This window comes from Ovis aries, chromosome 22 (assembly GCF_016772045.2).
Source record: "Ovis aries strain OAR_USU_Benz2616 breed Rambouillet chromosome 22, ARS-UI_Ramb_v3.0, whole genome shotgun sequence".
In the NCBI taxonomy this organism is placed as follows: Eukaryota; Metazoa; Chordata; class Mammalia; order Artiodactyla; family Bovidae; genus Ovis; species Ovis aries.
The window spans coordinates 23,308,211-23,333,638 of NC_056075.1; the positions used below are offsets into that span (position 1 = coordinate 23,308,211).

General features: G+C 40.0%; 1 protein-coding gene and 1 pseudogene across 2 annotated transcripts in view; one reads left to right on the forward strand and one right to left on the reverse strand.

Annotated features, from left to right (window-relative positions):
• Nucleotides 1–25,428, forward strand: part of CNNM2 (cyclin and CBS domain divalent metal cation transport mediator 2) — a 174,001-nt gene that overhangs the window by 58,506 nt on the left and 90,067 nt on the right. The window lies entirely within an intron of this gene.
• On the reverse strand, nucleotides 5,846–6,385 carry LOC121817601 (ubiquitin-ribosomal protein eS31 fusion protein-like; annotated as a pseudogene).

The following is a 25,428-nucleotide window of genomic DNA, read 5'->3' on the forward strand; positions in this document are numbered from 1 at the left end:
TTTACTTCTTCTTTTCCAATTTGGATGCCTGTCTCTTTCTAGCCTAATTGGTCTGAGTGAACTTTAAATACTGTGTTGAGCAGAAATACTGAAAGAGGGTATCCTTGCCTTGATCCTTCTATTAGAGGAAATGCTTTCAGCCATGAACCGTTGAAGATGGTGATCTCTGTGGGTTTTCACATACAGCTTTTATTCTGTTGAAGTTTCCTTCTGTTTCTAGTTTGAATGTTCTTATCATGAAAGGGTGTTGAATTTCTGTCAGATTCTTTTCCAGCCCAATTGAGATGATCATGTGGATATTCTTCCTTCCTTCTGTTGATATGGTGTACTACGTTTTTGGTCTATTGAACTATCCTTACATGTCAGGAATAAATCCTACTTGTTTATAGTATATAATCCTTTTAATATGCTGCTGACTTCTGTTTGTTGCATTTTGTTGAAGGTTTTGACATTAGTGTTCAGAAGAAATATTGGTCTGCAGTTTTCTTACTGTGTCCTTATCCAGCTTTGGTATCAAAGTAATGTTGGCCTCTCAGAGTGAGTCTGAAAATATCCCCTCCTCTTCAGTCTTTTGGAAATGTTTGAGAACTTTTGGAGTTAGTTCTTTAAACGTTTAGTAGAATTCATCAGTCAAGCCATCAGATTCAAGGTTTTTCTTTGGAGATTTTTGATTATTGGTTCAGTCTCCTTATTGGCTATAGGAATAACCAAATTTTTTAGTTCTTCATAATTTAATCTTTGTAGCTTTTGTGGTTCCAGGAATTTTTCCATTTCATCTAGATATGATTTGTTGGCATCCAGTTGTTTACGTCTGTCCCTTTATATCTGTAGAACCAGTGCTAATGTCCCTATTTTCATTTCTGATTTTAATAATGTGAATCTTTACAGCTTTGTCCCCACCCCTTTTGGTTGGTGATGTCACAAAACTAACATCTTTATACATAATACACTCTAAAATGAACTTATAATTCCTTAAAGGTGCACTGATCTAAAATTATATAGAAAATAAGATTTGGAGTGAGAAACCCAAGTTACAGTAATACTAGCTTTTGTACTAGTTTTTTTTTTTTAATGTTTTAGTCTCTTAAATCATGTAGAAAAATGTAGTTACAAACCACTGTTACAGTAATACTGCTGCTGCTACTGCTGCTAAGTCGCTTCAGTCGTTTCCGACTCTGTGCGACCCCATAGATAGCAGCCCACCAGGCTGGGATTCTCCAGGCAAGAACACTGGAGTGGGTTGCCATTTCCTTCTCCATACAATAATAGGTTTCTGCAATTGCGGATACACTCAGCTTTACTGAGATTTGTATTTCTCTATAGGCTTTGAAATACTGTCTAGTGTCCTTTCATTTCACCCTGTAGGACTACTTGAGCATTTCTTGCAGGGTAGGTCTGGTGGCCACATACTTTCTCAACTATTGTTTGGGGGAGTCTTGCCTTCTCCCTCACTCTTAAAGGACAGTTTTGCCAGAAACAGGGTTCTCATTTGATAGTTTGTTTTCTTCACTTCACAATATCAGCCCATTGTGCACCATTATTTCTGGACTTTCTGACAAGTCTGGTAATCTTACTGAGGATCCCTTTATGTGATGAGCCACTTCTGTCTTGTGCCTTCAAGATTCTCTTGTCTTTTGAAAGTTTGATTAGAATGTGTCTTGGTGTGGGTTTCTTTGTGCTCTTATTTGGAGTTTATAGAGCTCCTTGGATGTTTGTAGTCTGTATTTCATTAAATCTGGGACGTTTTCAGCCATTATTTCTTAAGTATTCTCTCTTTCCTTTTCTCTCTTTTCCCTCTGTGACTTCCTCTGTGCTTATGTTGCTCTTCTTAATGGTGTCCCACAGTTCCCTTAGGCTCTGTTGGCTTTCCATCCATCTTTTTTCTTTTCTTTAGACTCAGTAATTTCCATTGTCTTATCTTCAAGTTCACCGAGTCTTCTGTCTACTGAAATCTGCTTTTGAATCCTTCTAAGGAATTTTTCATTGCAGCTATATACTTTTGAGCTCCATCCAGAACTTCTTTTTGGTTGTTATTTTATTGATATTTCCTTTCATTCACACTTTGTTTTCTCGGCTTTTTCCATATCTTCCTTTAGTCTGTTGGGCATCTTTAAGACATTTCCTTTGAAGTCTTTGTCTAGTGTATTAGCCATTCTGTCTTTTTTAGGGACAGCATCTATTGATTTTTTTTTTTTTTCTCTGAATGAGCCATACTTTGCTGTTCCTTTGCATGCCTTATGATTTATTTTAGTGGACTCTTGAATATAATAATGTGGTAACTCTGGAAATCAGATTTCCCCCTTCCCTAGGGCTTGCTTGTTTTTCTTATTGTTTGTTTTTTATTTTGATTGTTTTGTATAGTCCCTTTGCTGAGGATCAGCCTGAGATGGAAACCAAAGGTCTTCCCATGTCTTTTCTGAGCTTTCCTCAGGGCACACATAGTCACGTTCTAATTTTTTTCGTATATGCAGTTGTTTTTAAATGTCCTAGTCTTTAAGGTCAGGCTCCAAAGGGGGGGAAAAGTGAAAAATGAAGGAGGAGAAGGGACCTGGCCTTTTAAATCCCCTGGAAGTCGTCTCAGCTAGAAGGGAAGGGGACTGCAACAGGGTGGGGAGGCACAGTGGCTGCTCGCCTCTGATCAGAAGCAGTTATTGGCAGTCACAGCAGGGACCCCCGGTGTTTGGAGCACAGAGTCCTTCATGCCCACCCTAGCTCCCACAGGCTGTGAGCAGTGGTTCCAGGAACACATGCGCAGTTGTCTGCCAAGGGTCTGGGGATGATGAACAGGTGGCTCCTACTGTGCTAAGAGCCAAAATTGACTGTAGTTCATCACAATTTATCACCTTACCTTCCCCTGGAAGGTGTAAGCATTCAAGGCTCCCAAATAGTTAAATAGATTCCACCAGTGCAGTTGTTGGGTAGGTGGGAAGACAGATTCTGGTGCGTTATACTTTGGCAACTTCTCCACAATCCTCTCCCCCATTTAGTTTTATAAATATTCACTCATCATTAGAGCAACTATACCCCAATTTAAAAAAAAATCATGGTAAGTGAAAGAAGGCAGTCATAAAAGACCATATAGTGTATGATCCCATTTATACAGAATGTCTAGAATACGTAAATCCATGGAGACAGAAAGAATGTCCATCAGTGGTTGCCTAGGACTGAGCTGGGGGTTGGTGGAGTTAGGGAGTGGGGGTTAGTTGGTTGGGGGTTAGGGAGTGACTGCTAGCGATTATGGGGTTTCTTTTTGGGGGGTGATGAAAAGATTTTAGATTCTGTGATAGTTACTTGAAGCCCTTAAACTGTACACTTTATGTGGATGAACTTTAAGGTATGTGATTTCTAACCCAATAAAGCTGTTTTAAAAAACAAACAAAAAAAAAATAGTCACTCATCAGATCTTGGCTGGGTATTTCCTTTTTGCCTAACTGTAGTGGTTTATATAATGAAGGTCTAGAAACAGTAAAAGATACCACCCTGACCCTGGCTGAGAACTCTGGCTCATGGAGGCAGGATCTCCCTTAACTATTGCTGCCTAACAACCACTCCCAAATATAGTGGCTTACAACCACCACCACTTTACTGATTGTGATGCTGTAGTTCAGAAATTCATCATAGGTGGTGGTCTCTGCTCCGGTGAAGTTTGCTGGACTCACTCAAGGGGCTGCATTCACCTGGTGGCTGGAAGGTAGGAGGTGGCCTCACTCACGTGTCTGTGGCCTTTGTTCTGGTTGTCACCCAGGGTGCTACAGTTCTCCTCCTTGGGGCCCTTCTCTCTGCATGGCCTTCTCTCTAGCAGGATAGGCTGAGCTTCACATGGTGCCTGGTTTCCTGGATGGTGGAAACTGGCGGATTTCTTAGGTCCAGAATTGACATAGCGGTCACTTCTGAGAATTCCGTTGACTGAGTTACAGGGCAGCTGAGGTTCAGGTAGAGAGGAAACAGACTCTGCCTCTTAATGGGAGGAGTAGTCCCGGGTCTGCAGGTTTAGGAGGAGTTGGGGGTACCTGTCTTTGCAGAATATCTACCACAGGAGTCTGGGCAGTCACTTGACTCAATATAGAATCAAAACAACTGAATTATACTGAAGTTCTAATTGAATATGAGCTGTCCAGGGCATCACTTCTCCACTATTAGAATGCATGCTCCATGTAGGCAGGGTTTTTTATGTTTGGTTCATTGCTTTATTTCAGCTGGACAGCAGTACCTGGCTTTGATAGAGGCTCAGTGAGTATCTGTTTTGTGGGGATGGTAACAGAAGGATTGGTTTGGGGCCAGTCCAATGGCGAAGCTGCAGCGAGTCTGGGGAAAGAGTAGTGGCTGTGAATCAGTGTCTCAGAGGTGGGGAGATGACGTTTATTCACTATTCTACAACATGAATTGAGGCCGCCAACGCCAGATGTGAGGGGGAAGGAAGAGGCATCCCTTGAGGAAGGGGATCCCAATATCTCAATGTGTGACACATGCTAAGTCATAGACAAGAAGAGCGGGGTCCTCCAGGGGTGATGGTGGAGGCTTCAGCATGGGTGCTTGGATGGGACTGAGCAAGGTGAGGCTGATGGAAGTGTGAATGAAACAGAGCTGAAGACAACACTAAAAAATGATGGGTATGGGGTATGAGAGTGACTGAGAAAGTCCAGAGGCTTGAAAATATTCACCTACAAGATGTATTTTTCAGATAGATGGTAAGAATCTCCCCCTCTAAGTCCTTAAACATGGGTATTATGTGATGGAAACTAGACTTGAGTTTCTGAATTTTGGTGCAAAAATTTTTTGTCAAAGAAGGCAGGCCATTCATTATTAGGATTGGTGAATTAATTGATGGTGGTTATTCACCTTATGTAGTTTTATAATGCTTTAGATGTTTGCAAAGAGCATTGCCAAATACATGTGCCTGGGTGAAAAGGAAAAATAAAAGATTGCTAGTATGTGGTAGTGTCTTGCTCCCCTTCTTCCTGAGCAAGTGATCTCGGCTCCTGTTTGTGGTGAGTGAACCAGGAAAGAAGAGAGACGAGCATTCCGAACACTGAGTTCCATTAGGTAAACAGAAGTATTTTAAAGTCCTCTCCCTGAATCACTTCTGTCCATGTAGACAAGCAAACCCCCGTTGCTGAAGCCCAAGCAGCATGTTCGGATGAACCTCAGAACTGTTGGTTATCTTTTTGGTCATCTTGAAAAACTCCTGAAGAAAAGTACTCTTCCTTCAGTGAGTAAATTCTGTCTTATCTAAAAACGTAGCTGTGGTCTTTTTTCCTTGCCTTTTTCCCTGAGGCTGCTTCAGCAAATAATTTTTTAAAATTGAGGCTGGCCTGTTGTGCCAGGGGAGAAAAAACACTTGTTTTGTGTGAGTTCCTAGTTGAAGTGAGTGATATCTAACTACCCTAAGAAGATGAAATACTTAAATGTACTTTGGGTTTTTTTAAATATCCTCTTCACTCATTTGTTAAACTCTAGGGCTCCTGGTTCTTTGAAGGTAGTTAGTATGAGAGGAAGCATGTCTTTAAAAAAAATTATTTTTTTGATTTGTGATCATGCTGCATAGCGTGCTGAATCCTAGTTCCCCAAACCAGGGATCGAACCTCTGTCCCCTGCAGTGAAAGCACAGAGTCTTAACCACTGGATCACTAGGGAAGTCCCCCGTGTCATTGCAGTCCCTTACATTTCCAGTCCCTTGGGCTTTCAGGTGGACAGGGCATAAGGCCGGTGATGGCAGTGAGGAGAGGACAAGCCCAATTCCTAATCTAGAACACTCCTCACCAACCCTGCATACTGGGTTTCTTTTGTGTAATCTTTTTTTTTTTTTTAGCCTGTTAGTTCGTGTCTTTTGTTAACCAGTGTAAAATTACTTGTTTTTTGGTTTCTTGAAACAGTAGATCAGACCACATAGGCCACAATAGCATCTGTCTAATTGACTGGCCATAAAAACCAGCACCCACATTCATCTGAAGGGCACTCCCTCAGAAGGTGGCTGATTTTACCATTCTCATCTACCTTATGGTATCTGGGGACAGCCAGCTTAACCTTCTTTCCCTCATTCTTTTCGGAGTGGTGTAAGATTCTCTCTTAGCACCACCGTGAAGTCTCCACACAAGATGAAGAGTGGCCTCCTTTGAATGTTGAAGTCAGTCCGTCTTCCAGTTGCTTGCCAGCGAAGAGAAGCCTTTGATCAGAAGGAAATTCCTTATCCTGGATCCTGGTCTTTACCTTTTCTGTTGTATCCGGGGGTTCAACCTCCAGAGTGATGGTCATCACGGTAACCTGCATCTTGGCTGCTGTTCTTGGTGGATGGTGGATTTAGTGTAGTCTCGATCCTCTTTCTGACCTGTCCACTTTTTGAATTGTGAGGTGTGAGAGGAGTGTCTTCATCCCTTCCTTAATGTGCAGTGCCTTGATTGGTTGTTTGAGGGGGTGGACTTTTAAAGATCTTTGCAGAAATGTGCTATATTGTTTCTTTTACCCCATCCTCCAACCAAAGGGAGAGTTTGCCTTGCTGTTGGAAAGTGAGACGAGATCTCTAAGACTGAGACCTGTCAGGAATAAAGAAAACTCTATTCTACCCTTCTAGGTTCTTCTGGCTAGCCTAAGAATTAAACTGACATGAGTCAGATCAACAGGAGAAACTAAAACTTTTTAAATTTATTTTTAAAATCGAAGGATAATTGTTTTATAGAATTGTGTTGGTTTCTGCCAAACATCAACATGAATCAGCCATAAAAAGGAATGCCTTTGAGTCAGTTCTAATGAGGTAGAACTAGAACCTAGAACCTATTATACAAAGTGAAGTAAGTCAGAAAAAGAAAGATAAATACATATTCTAACGCATATATACGGAATCTAGAAAAATGGTTCTGAAGAATTTATTTACAGGACAGCAGTGGAGAAACAGGCATAGAGAATAGACTTATGAACTTGGGGAGAGGGGAGGACAGGGTGAGATGTATGGAAAGAGTAAGATGGAAACTTACATTACCATATGTAAAATAGATAGCCAATGGGAATTTGCTGTATGGCTCAGGAAACTCAAACAGGGGCTCTGTATCAACCTAGAGGGGTGAGATGGGGAGGGAGTTTCAAAAGGGAGGGGCTATATGTATACCTATGGCCGATTCATGTTGAGGTTTGACAGAAAACAGCAAAATCCTGTAAAGCAATTATCCTTCAATTAAAAAAAGAAGTCCTAGGGATGTGACAGTTAATACTGTGTTACATATGGAAGTTGTTAGGATTTACTATCAGGAATTTTCATCACAAGGAAAAACTTTTTGTATCTGTATGAGATAATGGATGTTTACTAATTATCACAAGATTAGTAAACATTCATCGTCTCATGGATATCTCGTGATAATCATTGCATGATGTCAGATCATAATACTATACATCTTAAACTTATGCAGTGCTGATGTATGTCGAGTATATATCAATAAAATTGTAAGAAAAGTATTTGTTACATATGAAAATTGCGTATGCGTGAGAGGGTCAGGGCCCCCATATATGTGAGCGGTTGAGAGACAGAAAGGTAAAATGAAGCGCACATGCCATCCTGAACTAAGAAATGGGGTAAGGTGCTGGGCTGGGGCCTCAAAAACTGTGGTCCTAGGAAATTTGTCATTTTCAGTGAGTGTGCTCTCTCTATTCTTCTCTCTCATGAAGTCCTTTCTAGCTAAAATGGGATAGAGATATAGGAGGAAATAAGACATTGATTAAATTGGATATTTTTATTAATTATTTTGGATTGCCTTCTTTTTAAATTGCGGTATATGATCTCAGGATTTGGACTGTGACGTCTAATTTTCTCCCATTACGGTGATCTCCTACTTTACATCATTGGTTTGCTTAGCTCTTAGAATTTTGATTACTTTGTTTCTTAGATTCCATCGTATTAAAGCCATACTAACTTTAAAAATATTTGAGGGAGTAGAGGGAAAGGCCAGTCTAACCTAACTAGCTTAAAATTATAAACACAGTATTTTTCTTTTTTTAACTGCTTTTTAAATTTTTACATATCCAGGATGTTTTATTCTTTTAAGGTTCTCATTAGTGATCTATTTTATACATAGTGTCAGTAGTGTGTATATGTCAATCTCAGTCTCCCAATTTGCCTTGCCCCACCCTCCCCTTACCCCTCGGTATCCATATATTTGTTCTTTGTCTCTAGCTCTATTTCTGCTTTGAATATTGTCTATACCAATTTTTTTCAGATTCCACATATATGCATGGGATAATATACGATATTTGTTTTTCTTTCTGACTTCACTCTGCGTTAGTCTATGTTTTCAGCTGTGTCTCTACAAATGACCCAGTTTGGTTTCTTTTTCTGACTAGTAGTCCACTGTGTGTTTGCACCACGTCTTTATCCATTCCTCTGTTGATGGACGTTTAGATTGTTTCCTTGTCCTGGCTACTGTAAATAGTGCTGCAGTGAATGTTGGAGTGCGTGTGTCTTTTTGAATTAGGCTTTTCTCAGGGAATATGCCCAGTAGCGGGCTTTCTGGGTCACATGGTAGTTCCATTTTTAGTTTTATAAGGAACCTCCATAGTGTTCTCCATAGTGGCTTTATCAGTTTACATTGCCACCAGCAGTGGAGGAAGATTCCCTTTCCTCCACACCCTCTCCATCATTTACCGTGTGTGGACTTTGTGATGATGGCCATTCTGACCAGTGTGAGCTGATATTTCACTGTAGTTGTGATTTACATTTCTCTAATAATTAATGATGTTGATGTTGAGTGTCTTTCCATGTGTTTGGACATCTGTATGTCTTCTTTGGAGAAATGTCTGTTTAGGTCTTCCACCCATTTTTTGATTAGGCTGTTTTTTTGATATGGAGATACATGAGCTATTTGTTTATTTGGAGATTAATCCTTTGTCAGTTGCTTTGCTAAACAGTATTTTTCAAGGAATGTATATTATCATTTGTGTGTATATGTATATATCAGTTGAGTTGCTCAGTTGTGTCTGACTCTTTGCGACCCCATGGACTGTAGCACACCAGGCTTCCCTGTTGATCACCAACTCCTGGAGCCTACTCAAACTCATGTCCATCGCATTGGTGATGCCATCCAACCATCTCATCCTCTGTTGTCCCCTTCTCCCACCTTCAGTCTTTCCCAGCATCAGGGTCTTTTCAAAAGAGTCAGCTCTTTGCATCAGGTGGCCTAAGTGTTGGAGTTTCAGCTTCAGCATGAGTCCTTCCAGTGAATATTCAGGACTGATCTCCTTTAGGATGGACTGGTTGGATCTCCTTGCTGTCCAAGGGACTCTCAAGAGTCTTCTCTAACACCACAGTTCAAAAAAATCAATTCTTTGATACTCAGCTTTCTTTATAGTTCAACTCTCAAATCCATACATGACCACAGGAAAAACCGTAGCTTTGACTAGATGGACCTTTGTTGGCAAAGTAATGTCTCTGCTTTTTAATATTCTGTCTAGGTTTGTCATAGCTTTTCTTCCAAGGAGTAAGCATCTTTTAATTTCATATAAATAATTATATATATATTTATACATGTATGTATAAAATGTAAACCACATGTTACCTTGCATGATCTTTAAGGAATCTGCAGTTACCTGAGTCTTGATTTTGCATGTATATAGATATGTTTAAGTGCTTGAGGCTACTTTGAAAGAGTTCTTAGTAGTCTAACCAGTAGTAACCCTTTAAGTCTTGGATGTGCTCTTAGTAAACTTTTTTTTAATTCTCATAGCCAGGTGAGAGTCCATTTAGCTCAGTTATGAGTTATTACATTATTAAGTAGAGTGGCACTGCTAGGACTTCAAGAGCATCTCCAGTGCCCTCCACATGCATGTGCATTTACTTGACTGTTACATCTGCTACACACACTGACGTGTACGTGCACATGTATTACAGTCCCTGAGCACACCATGTATTTGTGGGCAATTTGAGGACATGATCTTTGGGTATAAACTAGACCAAGCTTTCTGAGGGCAGGAAGCATGGCCCTTGGCATTCTTCTTCTGTGTAAACATATCTGCCAAAGACTTTGCTTGGTGTCCATCGTAGTTGGGGGCAGCCTTTATGAGAAGCAGCTCCAGTTCCTTTCTGCCTTTCCGTCTGGGTGCTAATGAATGGGAGGGGAAGCTGTGTTGGGGGAAGGCTGGGAGGCTGAGCTGTGCAGTCTGCCTTCTTGTGAGTGGGTGTGTGACTCCTCGCCTGTTCCTGATTCTCTTGCTGCCACACCATAAGCTCAGTAGTTAAGAGCACAGGCTTTGGTGTCAGCCCTAGATTTGAACCTTGGCACTCTCATTTTCCAGCTGTGGGATCTGTCTTGAACAAATCTAGTTAATCTCTCCAAGCTTCATTTTCCTGATCTAGAAAACGGGAATCATAATTGAACCCCCACCAGGTACATTTACACAAGGATGGATTTTCAGTAGTGGAAGATGGGGAATCTGTGTGTGCCCTGTCCTTGTGTGCAGCCAACTGGTGGATACAAAGTATTCAAACAATTTCTGGAAAGTTCTGAAAACCAAAACTTGAAGTTGCTGTATATGCCAGCAACTATTTACATAGTATTTATATTGTATTTACATCTGTTTACATAGCATTTACATGTTGTGTGTTTGTGTGAAAGTTGCTCAGTTGTGTCCAGCTCTTTGTGACCCCATGGACTGTAGCCTGTCCATGGAATTCTCCAGGCAAGGACACTGGAGAAGGATCTTCCCAATCCAGGGATTGAACTCAGGTCTCTGGTATTGCTGGCAGATTCTTGACCATCTGAGCCACCAATGTTCTATAAGTAGTTGTAAATATAATGCAAATACTGTGTAAATAGTTGCCTATGAGGGAAATTGAAGTTTTGTTATTTTATTTTGCCATTTTTTCCCCTGAAATCTTTGATCCACAGTTAGTTTAATTCACATGTGGAACCCATAGATGGAGAGGGCAGGCTGTATTATATTGAGGAATTTTGAGTATATAGGTTTGTTAGGAAGGGATATTGGTCTGTAGTTTTCCTTCAGTGTCTGTCTTTGGAATCACATTAGTGCTGGTCTCATAGAATGGGAAATGTACCTTCTTCTTATATTTTCTGTAGTGAAAAGTGAAAGTGAAAGTCATTCAGTTGTGTCCAACTCTTTGTGACCCCATGGACTATACAGGAATTCTCCAGGCCAGAATGCTGCAGTGGGTAGCCTTTCCCTTCTCCAAAGGATCTTCCCAACCCAGGGATCGAATCCAGGTCTCCCACATTGCAGGCAGATTCTTTACCAGCTGAGCCATAAGGGAAGCCCATTTTCTGTAGAGACTATATATATTTAGCATTACTTCTTTTTTAGATATTCGGTAAAAGGAAATGGCAACCCACTCCAGTATTCTTGCCTAGAGACTCCCATGGACAGAGGAGCCTGGCAGGCTATAGTCCGTGGGGTCGCAAGAGTCGGACATGACTTCACGACTAAAGAGAGAGAAAGAGAATTTACCAGTGAAATCAAAGGGGCCTGGAGACTTTTTCCCCCAGAAGATTTTTTTTTAAACTCTACAACATTTTATGAGTTACAGATGTATAGCATAGTGAGTCACAGTTTGCAGAGGTTATACTGCATTTGTAGTTACTGTAAAATACTGGCTCTAATCCCTGTGTACAGTATAGCCTTGTAACTCACCTAATAGTTCATCCTCTTAATTCACTCCCCCATCATTGCCCCTTCTCTCCTACCCCTCCCCACTGTTAACCACTGGTTTGTTCTCTGTATCTGTGAGATGTAGACAAAAGGTTTTTTTAATCTATAGTTGAATTTTGTTAAATGTTTCGGTTACCTATTTCATCTTGGATAAGTCTTGATAGCTTGGGGTTTTTAAGGAATTGGCCCATTTTACCTAAATTGTTGAATTTGTGTTGTAGCATTGTTGGCAGTATTCTCTTCTTTTAATACCTGTATTGAAATTCCCTCCTTTCGTTCCTGATAAAAATTCGTGTTGTCTGTTTTTTTCTTTGTTATTCTTGCTAGAGATTTATCAATTTTGTAGACTTTAAAAAAACACAAAAGAGAAAACAGAAGTTTGGTTTTACCTGTATAAGTGGTTAGAATAGTAATGCCTTTACCTTTTGTTTTCATCTTCCCTCTTATAATGCCAACTTGTGGTATCTTTTTATGTTTTGTTTTTAAAAGTAAAGAACTTCATCAAAGCTGAGATTTTTATTTATTTCTGTAATGTAACTGCAATTAAGATGACTTTGCTTTGTATATAGGTTGGATCTATAAATCACTTACATTATTATGACTATATAAATACTGTTCACTTCTCATCCTAATACTGTATCCTGATTACATTTCCTTTCTTATGTGATCTTTTTTCTAAAATGTCATTCTTTCTTGACATACTCCCTGATTATGATGGAACATATCCTTAAGAACCACCTTATTGAAAAATGTGAAGGAAGTCACTCTTTGAGTCCTTTTATTCCCTCTGTACATATAATGGCTGGTTGGGTTGGGTGTTTTCCTTGAGAATTCTGATGGATTGCTCTACTATCTGTTAGCATCCAGTCTCAATGATGAGGAGGTCAGTCCTATCCCAGTTCTTGTTCCAGTGTAGAGGTCTGATTTTATACGTGATCTTTGAGAGATTGCAGTGATATATCTTGACATAAACCTTTTAAAATTTGTTGTATTGGCCATTGGTAGGCCATTTTAGTTTGAAGATGCATGTTCTTTGCAAATACTACTTGGCTAGTTTTTCCTGTTTTCTTTATTTTCTTTCTGAAATTCGTAACTATGGAGACTCTTATTGATTGCCATGTAGCAAACTACTCCAAATGTTTAACATTTAAAAAGTCATTTTATCACACGCATAGATTCTGTGGATTCAGAGCAAGGGAGGCTTGCTCTGTTCTCTGAAATCTAGGGTTTCAGCTGAGAAGCAGCAGCTGGCGCCCAGAATCAGCTGGAGACTTCTTCACTCCCATGTCTAGTGCTCACACTTGAAGGCTCTGCTCAGCTGAAACTCCTGGCCAGAGCATTTCTGCATGGCCTCTCTATTGACTTGAATGTGTACGCATGATGGCTATGTTCTCAGAGGGAGAGTTTGCCCAGGGAACTTTTTGGAGATGACCTGTCCAGAGATCAGATGTCCCAAGAGAACATGAGGCCACTACTGGGTTCCTTCTGACCTGGTTCCACAAATTGCATCACTTCTGCTCATTTTTTGGTTTCTGATGAGTCAGAGCCAACCCAGACCCAAGGGGAAGGGAATTAGACCCCATATTACTCCACTACAAAAGAGATAAATAGCAATGCTGGATTTCTAGTCTAAATACATGGGGAAATAACACCTTTGTCTGAATATTGAAACATTTAAATTTCGATAATACCTCCTGGTGACTCCTTGTTCCTGAGGAGTATTTTCTAGTTGTAGAGCTCACTCGTTAAAACAACAGATAGTTAAGTATAAAGAAACAGAATGACCAAATGATCTATTTAGAATAAGCATCAGAGTAAGGTAGTAGGAGACCTGGGTTTGATCCCTGGGTTGGGAAGGTCCCCTGGAGAAGGGAAAGGTTACCCACTCTGGTGTCCTGGCCTGGAGAAGTCCATGGGCTGTAGAGTCCATGGGGTGGCAAAGAGTCGGACACAACTGAGTGACTTTCACTTTCACTTCAAGGTAGTAGGAAGAAAGAGAAAGTAGAAGTAAAAGTGAGGCTGAGCATTTGCTAAGAAAAATCCCATGGACAGAGCCTGGTGGGCTGCGGTCCATGGAGTCGCGAAGAATCAGACACGACTGAGCAACTTCCCTTTCACTTTTCACTTTCATGCATTGGAGAAGGCAATGGCAACCCACTCCAGTGTTCTTGCCTGGAGAATCCCAGGGACGGGGGAGCCTGGTGGGCTGCCGTCTATGGGGTCACACAGAGTCGGACACGACTGAAGTGACTTAGCAGCAGCAGCAGCTATAGGGGAAGTTATCTGGAGGGCTGCAGTAGCAGTAGGCACGCAGATCAAAGGGAAGCAGATTGTGCTCACAAACCCTGCTAGGAACCTGGAGAGCTGATGCTTCAGTTAAGGAACATTGTACCATATTCTTCCAGTAGCTTGTTATTACCAAGGCAAATCCAAGTTACTTCATGGCAGTGGAGGTCCAGGGGAAAGGAATGACTAGATCTCAGGTTACTTTGATGTATGTTTGTTCATTTTAAAGCCAAATGTTTGAGTAGCTCATATGGTGAAGAATCTGCTTGCAATGTGGGAGACCCAGGTTTGATCCCTGGGTTGGGAGGATCCCCTGGAGACAGACATGGTAACTCACTCTAGTACTCTTGCCTGGAAAACCCCATGGACAGAGGAGCCTGGCGAACTACAGTCCATTGTGTTGCAAAATGTTGGACATGACTGAGTGACTAACATAACATTGCTTAAAGAAGAGAAGTCTTTGTCACCCACATAAAAAACCTCACTGAACATTGGGAAATGTAGATGAAATAATCCTTTTTTGAAAGTAAGGAGAATGAGTATATTCATGATAGTAAATAGTCTATCTGATCATATACAATTAATCCATTGATATTTTCTATATACCCAAGTAGAAGGTAAAGATTTTTCTGTTTGAATTTGAAATACCATTGAAGAAGTATGTACAGACACTCTGAAATACAGCAAGTGCATGACTTGAATGCCATGCGTGGACATTCCTACCCTCTGCTGATGGGCATTCTTCGGTTTTGTTATTTTCTTGCCACATGGTCACAGTCACCAGAAAAGTTAAAGAAGAAAAATTGCATTCCTAAAGTTTCAACTTCCTTTCCTTTTTCTTGTGAAGGATTTCTGTCTTTTCTCCAATTAACTGCTATTGTATTTTACTTCTTCTTTCTATATTTTTCTTTCAATTGACATTATAGACTTTGAGGGCCTTAAAGAATTTAAATGACTGTGAAGGGGAACAAAAGTCACAGTATTTTTTTAAAAACCTTGAAAAATGCCTTTGCTAAGTATTAAAAATAATGTTCTGTGTTATCATAGTTAGGTAACTAGAATATCATAGTTCAGTTCACTTCAGTCGCTCAGTTGTGTCCAACCCTGTAACCCCATGGACAGCAGCATGCGGGCCTCCTAGTCCATCACCAGTTCCCAGAGTTCACCCAAACTCATGTCCATTGAGTCATGCAACCATCTCTTCCTCTGTTGTCCCCTTCTCCTTCTGCCTTCAATCTTTCCCAGCATCAAGGTCTTTTCAAATGAGTTAGCTCTTCGCACCAGGTGGCCAAAATACTGGAGTTTCAGCATCAGTCCTTCCAATGAAAACTCAGGATTGATCTCCTTCAGAATGGACTGCTTGGATCTCCTTGCAGTCGAAGGGACTCTCAAGAGTCTTCTCCAACACCACAGTTCAAATGCATCAATTCTTCGGTGCTCAGCCTTCTTCACAGTCCAACTCTCACATCTATACATGACCACAGGAAAAACCATAGCCTTGACTAGACGGACCTTAGTCAGCAAAGTAATGTCTCTGCTTTTGAATATACTGTCTAGGTTGGTCATAACTTTTCTTCCAAGGAGTAAGCGTCTTTTAGTTTCATGGCTGCAGTCACCATCTGCAGTGATTTTGGAGCCCCCAAAAATAAAGTCTGACACTGTTTCCACTGTTTCCTCATCTATTTCCCATGAAGTGGTGGGACTGGATGCCATGATCTTCGTTTTCTGAATGTTGAGCTCTAAGCCAACTTTTTCGCTCTCCTCTTTCACTTTCATCAAGAGGCTTTTTAGTTCTTCTTTGCTTTCTGCCATAAGTGTGGTATCATCTGCGTATCTCAGGTTATTGATACTTCTCCCGGCAATCTTGATTCCAGCTTGTGCTTCATCCTAGCGTTTCTCATGATGTATGCTGCATATAAGTTAAATAAGCAGGGTGACAATTCCTATTTGGAACCAGACTGTTTTCCATGTCCAGTTCTAACTGTTGCTTTCTGGCCTGCATACAGATTTCTTAAGAGGCAGGTCAGGTGGTCTGGTATTCCCGTCTCTTGAAGAGTTTTCCGCACAGTGATCCACACAGTGAAAGGCTTGGCGTAGTCAATAAAGCAGAAATTGATGTTTTTCTGGAACTCTCTTGCTTTTTAAGTGATCCAGCAGATGTTGGCAATTTGATCTCTGGTTCCTCTGCCTTTTCTAAAACCAGCTTGAACATCTGGAAGTTCACAGTTCATGTATTGCTGAAGCCTGGCTTGGAGAATTTTGAGCATCACTTTATTAGCATGTGAGATGAGTGCAATTGTGCGGTAGTTTGAGCATTCTTTGGCATTGCCTTTCTTTGGGATTGGAATGAAAACTGACCTTTTCCAGTCCTGTGGCCACTGCTGAGTTTTCCAAATTTGCTGGCATATTGAGTGCAGCACTTTGACAGCATCACCTTTTAGGATTTGAAACAGCTCCACTGGAATTCTATCACTTGCACTAGCTTTGTTCATAGTTATGCTTCCTAAGGCCCTCTTGACTTCACATTTCAGGATGTCTGGCCCTAGCTGAGTGATCACACCATCGTGGTTATCTGGGTCCGGAAGATCTTTTTTGTACAGTTCTTCTGTGTATTCTTGCCACCTCTTCTTAATATCTTCTGCTTCTGTTAGGTCCATACCAATTCTGTCCTTTATCGAGCCCATCATAGTTGGTAGCTAGAATAGTGCACAAAAGTTTGTTGACTGTGTTATTGCTGAGTCCAATACTGTATTTAAGTAGTAGATTTTAGCAACTCGTTAATTTTTACACAGGGTTTTTTTCGTTTTTTTTTTTTTTTTTCCAATTTATTTATTTATTTTTTGCTACATGACATGTGGATCTTAGCTCCCTGAACAGGGATCTAACCTGTGTCCCCTACAGTGGGAGCACAGTTCTAACCACTGGACCACCAGGGAAGCCTCTCTCATAAACAGCTTTTTATGAAAAAAATCTTGTCACAACTTATGATCTCATTTCTATGGGAAATTTTATTTCTGATTTAGAAACATAATACAACTTGCTATAATTTAGATATTGAGTGTATGTAAAAGTTTGTTTCAAATTCTGATGAATAAATATACTAGAAACACAGATATAAAATCTAGTGTTTTGGTTTTAATATTTATGTATGCAGCAGCGTTCTAAAGTGTTAAGTTCCACAGGCTATAGACCAGGTATATTTAAGTTGTCTGTTTAAATATTTGTAAAGTGTAATCTCTATGGAAAAGCAGTTCAGGAAAAAGACCCATAGAGTATAGGTTAAAAGTACTGTTACCTGATAGAGTATGAAGGTTCTAATCAATGTAATGAATTTTATTCAGAGATAAAGAAAACTGCAATATTAAGCCAGGGTATGTCCACTTTTATGTTGTAGGCAGTCCCATTAGATTTCTAACGGGATTTCATTTCCTCCCTCTTACAAATGACCAAGTATGTAGTAATACATAGCAACTGAAGGAATGAAAACACTGAAAGAATAAAAGGATAAACTGATGTTACCCCTGGACTTCCTGAAGGTTTAGAACAGATATCTCTTTGAGCATAAAACGTCATATATTTAGCATGACTTGCACTACACAGGATGTATCCCATGTTTATAGCCTTATGTCAGCATTGAGGTTTTATTTCTTCCCCCTGTTTCTGGATATCTTTAAGTTAGAGAGTTTGTAAAATCTATTTGGATGCCGCATAAAATGGTACCTACATTTTCATGAGTAATTATCTCCTGCTTTGTAAATGCAGGATCAGTTCCTTATTTATACTGGCTTTCTTACTCACAATGCAAATGTGACTTCAGGTGGGGTGGGGACTCATGAGATGCATACTTCTTATATTTGCAGAGCATCTAGAGCAAGGAAGTCCCTCAGGACTCTATTTAGGGTCATAGCAAAGGAAATTAGAATGGCCTGGCTAACCACGTCAATATGCATAATTGACAAGTTACTCAATACTCCTAAAGATAAGTACTTTCCACTCTTTTCTTTTAGCTATCAAATGTAACCGTATGTATTATTCCTAGGCTACTGTTTTGGTCTAGAAGTTAACATGTATCCTTAATGTGTATATGCTAATTAAGAGTGGAAAGCTTCATGGAACTTGAAAAATAGTGTGGTGCCTCTAGGCAGGATGGTCTTTAAAATATCAATGTGTTGGTGATAGGTGATGTATAATCTCCAGCCCGTACAAGGATAAGGTAGGTGCTCAGGTTGGAAAGGAGGAAGTAAAACTATGTTTGCAGATGATATGATCTTGTATATATTTATAGAAAATCCTAAGGTATCCAGTACAGAACTATAAGAATTAGTGAGTGAGTTCACCTGGATATCAGGGAGGGTAGCAATAGTATAGGAGCAGTAGTATGGGAAAGTCATTTGTATTTTTATGCATTCACAATGAACAATTCAACAATGAGATTAAGACATTTCTATTTATAGTCAGGATATTAGGAATCTATTTACAAAACAATTGCAAAACTTGTTCTGTGCAAACTACAAAACGTTGTTGAATGTCCAGAATAGGAAAATCTGTAGAGATAGAAAGTGACTTGGTGCTTGCCTAATGGTGAGGGTAAGGGGTTGGGGGACATGCGAGTTACTGCTGGTTGGAATGGGTTTCTTTTGGGAGTGATGAAAAAGTTCTGCCGTTTTAGCTATTGGTGCGTGCATGCTGTCTCTTCAGCTGTGTCTGACTCTTTGTGATGCTGTGGAATGCAGCTCACCAGGCTCCTCTGTCCGTGGAATTCTCCAGGCAGGAATACTGGAGTGGGTTGCCACATTCTCTGCCAGGGGATCTTCCCGAGCCAGGGATTGAACCTGCGTCTCCTATGTCTCCTGCATTGGCAGGCAGGTTCTTACCACTAGCCCCACCTGAGATAGTGGTGATGGTCATACAAATCTTGAATATACTGAAAACCACTGGACTGTATATGTTGGGTGAAAGGTATGGCCTGTGAATTATATCTTATAGAAGTTTTTAAACAAAGGGGAGGGAGATAAAGTAAACTTTAAAATATTGACACGAAAAGGTATCTATAGCTTAACAATGTAAAAGTAACATATACTCCTAGTTAAAAAATTTTCCCAACACCACAGAGCTTAACTTGAGGCATTGAAATTTTGCCTATATTTATCTTCTCTGCCTAAACTAGCTGGATGCCTGTTTTCTTTAGAAACTTTTTGAAAACTGGAAAACATTATGGTAATTAACAGGATATATTTTTAGTTTGCCTTGTATGTAAGCATGGTAATCCAAGCCTATGCCCCAACCAATAACGCTGAAGAAGCTGAAGTTGAATGGTTCTATGAAGACCTACAAGACCTTTTAGAACTAACACCCAAAAGGATGCCCTTTGCATTATAGGGGACTGGAATGCAAAAGTAGGAAGTCAAGAAACACCTGGAGTAACAGGCACATTTGTCCTTGGAGTACAGAATGAAGCAGGGCAAAGGCTAATAGAGTTTTGCAAAGAGAAAGCACTGGTCACAGAAAACACCCTCTTCCTACAAAACAAGAGGAGATTCTATACATGGACATCACCAGATAGTCAACACCGAAATATGATTGATTATATTCTTTGCAGCCAAAGATGGAGACGCTCTATACAGTCAGCAAAAACAAGACTGGGAGCTGACTGTGGCTCAGGTCATGAACTCCTTATTGCCAAATTCAGACTTAAATTGAGGAAAGTAGGGAAAACCACTAGACCATTCAGGTATGAGCTAATCAAATCCCTCATGATTAAATAGTGGAAGTTAGAAATAGATTTAAGGGACTAGATCTGATAGAGTGCCTGATGAACTATGGATGAAGGTTTGTAACATTGTACAAGAGACAGGGATCAAGACCATCCCCAAGAAAAAGAAATGCAAAAAAGCAAAATGGCTGTCTGAGGAGGCCTTGCAAATAGCTGTGAAAAGAACAGAAGCGAAAGGCAAAGGAGAAAAGGAAAGATATAAGCATCTGAATGCAGAGTTCCAAAGAACAGCAAGGAGAGATAAGTCTTCCTCAGTGATCAATGCAAGGAAATCGAGGGAAATAACAGAACGGGAAAGACTAGAGATCTCTTCAAGAAAATTAGAGATACCAAGGGAACATTTCATACTAAGATGGGCTCAGTAAAGGACAGAATTGGTATGGACCTAACAGAAGCAGAAGATATTAAGAAGAGGTGGCAAGAATACACAGAAGAACTGTACAAAAAAGATCTTCACGACCCAGATAATCACGATGGTGTGATCACTCACCTAGAGCCAGACATCCTGGAATGTGAAGTCAAGTGGGCCTTAGGAAGCATCACTACAAACAAAGCTAGTGGAGGTGATGGAATTCCAGTTGAGCTATTTCAAATTCAAAAAGAGATGCTGTGAAAGTGCTGCACTCAATATGCCAGCAAATTTGGAAAACTCAGCTGTGGCCACAGGACTAGAAAAGGTCAGTTTTCATTCCAATCCCAAAGAAAGGCAATGCCAAAGAATGCTCAAACTATATAGGTGACCTATTTAATCTTCTGGCACTTTTTAGAGAACTTTTTAAAAAGTACAATATATATACAGAAAGTATACAAAATGCAAGTGTATATACAACTTGATGGATTTTTCCATCCGTGTAACACTGCAGCTCATGAAATAGTAACTAAGAGAGAATAATGTTCCCGGGTCACCTAGTGGTAATAACTGCTGCCTTAACTTCAGAATGCATAGTTTTTCCTGCTTTTCTACATCATGTAAATTAAAACATACAGGATGTATTCTCTTGGTCTGCTTTGTTTATACAGCAAAATGTTTGTGAATTATAGTTAGAGTGTTTCTTCTCATTTTTTGGTGATTATCCCACAACTGATTCTTTCCATGGTCTGGCATTGGGGTAGTTCTTGGTTTTGGCTATTAATATTATTAATACTTCTGTAATGTCTGTTGGTGGACATCTGTCTGCATTTCTCATCAGTTCAGTCGCTCAGTCATGTCTAACTCTTTGAGACCTCACGGACTGCAGCACACCAGGCTTCCCTGTCCTTCACCATCTCCCAGAGCTTGCTCAGACTCATATCCATCGAATAGGTGATGCCATCCAACCATCTCATCCTCTGTTGCCCCTTCTCCTCTTGCCTTCAATCTTTCCCAGCATCAGTTTTTTCAGTGAGTCAGCTCTTCTCACTAGGTGGCCAAAGTATTGGAGTTTTCAGCTTCAGCATCAGTCCTTCCAATGAATATTCAAGGTTAATTTCCTTTAGGATTGACTGATTGATCTTGCAGTCCAAGGGACTCTCAAGAGTCTCCTCCAACACTACATTTTGAAAGCATCAATTCTTTGGCTCTCAGCTTTCTTTGGAGAAGGCGATGGCACCCCACTCCAGTACTCTTGCCTGGAAAATCCCATGGGCGGAGGAGCCTGGTAGGCTGCAGTCCATGGGGTTGCTGAGAGTCAGACATGACTGAGCGACTTCACTTTCTTTGTGGTCCAACTCTCACATCCATACCTGACTACTGGAAAAACCATAGCTTTGACTAGTCAGACTTTTGTTGGTAAAGTAATGTCTCTGCTTTTTAATGTTCTGTCTAGGCCGGTCATAGCTTTTCTTCCAAGGAGCAAGTGTCTTTTAATTTCATGGCTACAGTCACCATCTGCAGTGATTTTGGAGCCCAAAATAATAAAGTCTTGTCACTGTTTCCATCACTTCCCCATCTATTTGCCATGAAGTGATGGGACTGGATGCCATGATCTTAGTTTTCTGAATGTTTAGTTTTAAGCCAACTTTTTCGCTCTCCTCTTTCACTTTTGTCAAGTGGCTCTTTAATTCTTCTTTGCTTTCTGTCATAAAGGTGGTGTCATCTGCATATCTGAGGTTATTGATCTTTCTCCCGGCAGTTTTGATTCCAGCTTGTGCTTCATCCAACCCAGCATTTCGCATGATGTACTCTGCATATATGTTAAAAAAGAAGGATGACAATATACAGCCTTGACATACTCCTTTCCCAATTTGGAAATAATCTGTTATTCCATGTCCAGTTCTAACTGTTGCTTCCTGACCTGCATATCGGTTTCTCAAGAGGCAGGTCAGGTGGTTTGGTATTCCCATCTCATGAAGAGTTTTCCACAGTGTATTGTGATTCACACAGTCAAAGGCTTTGGCATAGTCAATAAAGCAGAAGTAGATGTTTTTCTGGAATTCTCTTGCTTTATAAATGATCCAACAGATGTTGCCAATTTGATCTCTGCTTCCTCTGCCTTTTCTAAATCCAGCTTGAACATTTGGAAGTTCACAGTTCATGTACTGTTGAAGCCTGGCTTGGAGAAGTTTGAGCATTATTTTGCTAGTGTGTGAGATGAGAGCAATTGTGTGGTAGTTTGATTATTCTTTGGGATTGCCTTTCTTTGGGGTTGGAATGAAAACTGACCTTTTCAGTCCTGTGGCCTACGGAGTTTTCCAAATTTGCTGGCATACTGAGTGCATAACTTTGACAGCATCATCTTTTAGGATTTGAAATAGCTCAGCTGGAATTCCATCACTTCCACTAGCTTTGTTCATAGTGATGCTTCCTAAGGCCCACTTGACTTCACATTTCAGGATGTCCGGCCCTAGCTGAGTGATCACACCATCGTGATTATCTGGGTCATGAAGATCTTTTTTGTACAGTTCTTCTGTGTATTCTTGCCACCTCTTCTTAATATCTTCTGCTTCTGTTAGGTCCATACCAATTCTGTCCTTTACTGAGCCCATCTTAGTATGAAATGTTCCCTTGGTATCTCTAATTTTCTTGAAGAGATCTCTAGTCTTTCCCATTCTATTGTTTTCCTCTTTCTTTGCACTGATCGCTGAAGAAGGCTTTCTTATCTCTCCTTGCTGTTCTTTGGAACTCTGCATTCAAATGGGCATATCTTTCCTTTTCTCTTCTGCCTTTCGCTTCTGTTCTTTTCACAGCTATTTGCAAGGCCTCCTCAGACAACCATTTTGCCTTTTTGCATTTCTTTTTCTTGGGGATGGTCTTAATCACAGCCTCCTGTATAACATCATGATCCTCTGTCCATAGTTCTTTAGGCACTCTCTCAGATCTAATTCCTTGAATCTGTTTCTCACTTCCACTGTATAATCATAAGGGATTTGATTTAGGTCATACCTGAATGGTCTAGTGGTTTTCCCTACTTTCTTCAATTTAAGTCTGAATTTGGGAATAAGGAGTTCATGATCTGAGCCACAGTCAGCTCCCGGTCTTGTTTTTGCTGACTGTAGAGAGCGTCTCCATCTTTGGCTGCAGAGAATATAATCAGTTTGATTTTGCTATCAACCATCTGGTGATGTCCATATGTAGAGTCTTCTCTTGAATTGTTCGTGGAGAGTTCTGACAAAATGCGGTCCACTGAAGAAGAGAATTGCAAACTACTTCAGTATTCTTGCCTTGAGAACCCCATGAGCAGTATGAAAAGACAAAAAGATACGACACTGAAAGATGAACTCACCAGGTCAGTAGGTGCCCAATAATGCTACTTCCTGGAGAAGAGTGGAGAAGGAACTCCAGAACGAATGAAGAAACAGCCAAAGCAAAAATGCCGAGTTGTGGATGTGACTGGTAATGGAAGTAAAGTCCGATTATGTAAAGAACAATATTGCATAGGAACCTGGAATGTTAGGTCCATGAATCAAGATAAATTGAAAGTGGTTAAACAGGAGATGGCAAGAGTGAACATCAACATTTTAGGAATCAGTGAATTAAAATGGGCTGGAATGGGCGAATTTAATTCAGAATACCATTATATGTGCTACTGTGGGCAAGAATCGCTTAGAAGAAATGGAGTAGCCCTCATAGTCAACAGAGTCCTAAATGCAGTTCTAGGGTGCATTCTCAAGATGACAGAATCATCTCTTTTGGTTTCCAAGACAAACCATTCAGTGTCACAGTAATCCAAGTCTATGCCCCAGCTAGGAATGCTGAAGAAGCTGAAGTTGAATGGCTCTGTGAAGACCTGTAGAAGACCTTCTAGAACTAACACCCAACAAAAATGTCCTTGTCATTATAGGGGACTGGAATATAAAAGTAGGAAGTCAAGGTATACGTTAAGTAACAGGCAGATTTGGCCTTGGAGTACAAAATGAAGCAGGGCAAAGGCTAACAAGGGTTTTGCCAAGAGACCGCACTACTGATTGGGCGTATGTATACCAGGGAGTGAAATTGCTGGATCCTAGGGCATTGCTGCTCAAACTATCTTGTGGATATCAGTCACCTGGGGGTCTTATTAAAATGCATTGTCTACTTCAGAGATCTGGGGATAGAGCCTGAGAGTCTGAGTTCCTAACAAGCTTAAGGGAATTCCAAATGTACTACACTTTGAGTTAGCAAGTTTATAGTATCCTATGATACTTATATATCTACTCATAACTGATATATTCAGTTTTAGTGAATAACACCAAGTCGTTTTCAGAGTAGTTGAGTCAGTTTACATTCTTATCGGCATTTTATAAGATTCCTTTGTTTACATTTATTTGTTCTGTTGCATTGATTGGTTTTTCTATTTGTGCCAGTACGACATTCCTGATTACTTCATTTTTATGTGAGACTTGATATTTGCTAATATAAGTCCTGTCCTTGAAGTCTTCATTTCTTCAAGATTGTTTCAGCTTTTCTTGGACCTTTGCATTTTAATCTACATTTTATGATTAGGATCAGTTTCCATGTGGATAACCTGCTGGAATTTTGATTGGGATTGTATTGATTCTAGAGATCAATTTGAGAAAGAATTGATGTCTTTCCAACATTCAGATCTCTGAATATGGTATATCATCCTCCGTTATTGATGTAGCCTTTCATTTGTTTCAGCAACACTTACAGCTTTCTGTGTTGAGGTTTTATTTTGTTAGTTTATTCTTAAGTATTTCATTTGTTAATGCTGTTGTAAATAGTTCTATTCTTAAATTATTTCATAATTGTCAAGGCTGATACATAGAACAATTGACTCTCATTTGTTACTTTTAAACAAGTATATTGGTATATTCTCAATTTTAAGTGTTTATATATAGATTCTTTTGTTTTTTTGTGTGTGTGAACTCAATCATGTCATGCAAATAACAAATGATATTTCTTTCCTTTTCAAACTGTATACCATTGGTTTTTTCACCTAAATGCTCTGCTTCGTATCTCCAATTTAGTGTTGAATACTAAAAGAAATAATGGGTATTCTTGTAATCCCCATTTCAGGGGGAAAGCTTTCAGTATTTCACCATTAAGGATGATGTTTGGTTTAGATTTTGTATAGATACCCCTCATCAGATCAAAAAAGGTTCCGTATAATCCTAACTTTGCCAAGAGTTTTGGGGGGTTTTTGTTTGTTTTTGAAGTCATGTTTGATACTGAGTTTGGTCATATGCTATTTCTTCTTTTATTGAGGTGATTATATGTGACTTTTCTCCTCTCCTCTGATAATGTGATGAATTACATTGAGTTTTTTAAATGTCAGAGCAACCTCTTTTCTTAGAGTTCGAAATGTATTGCT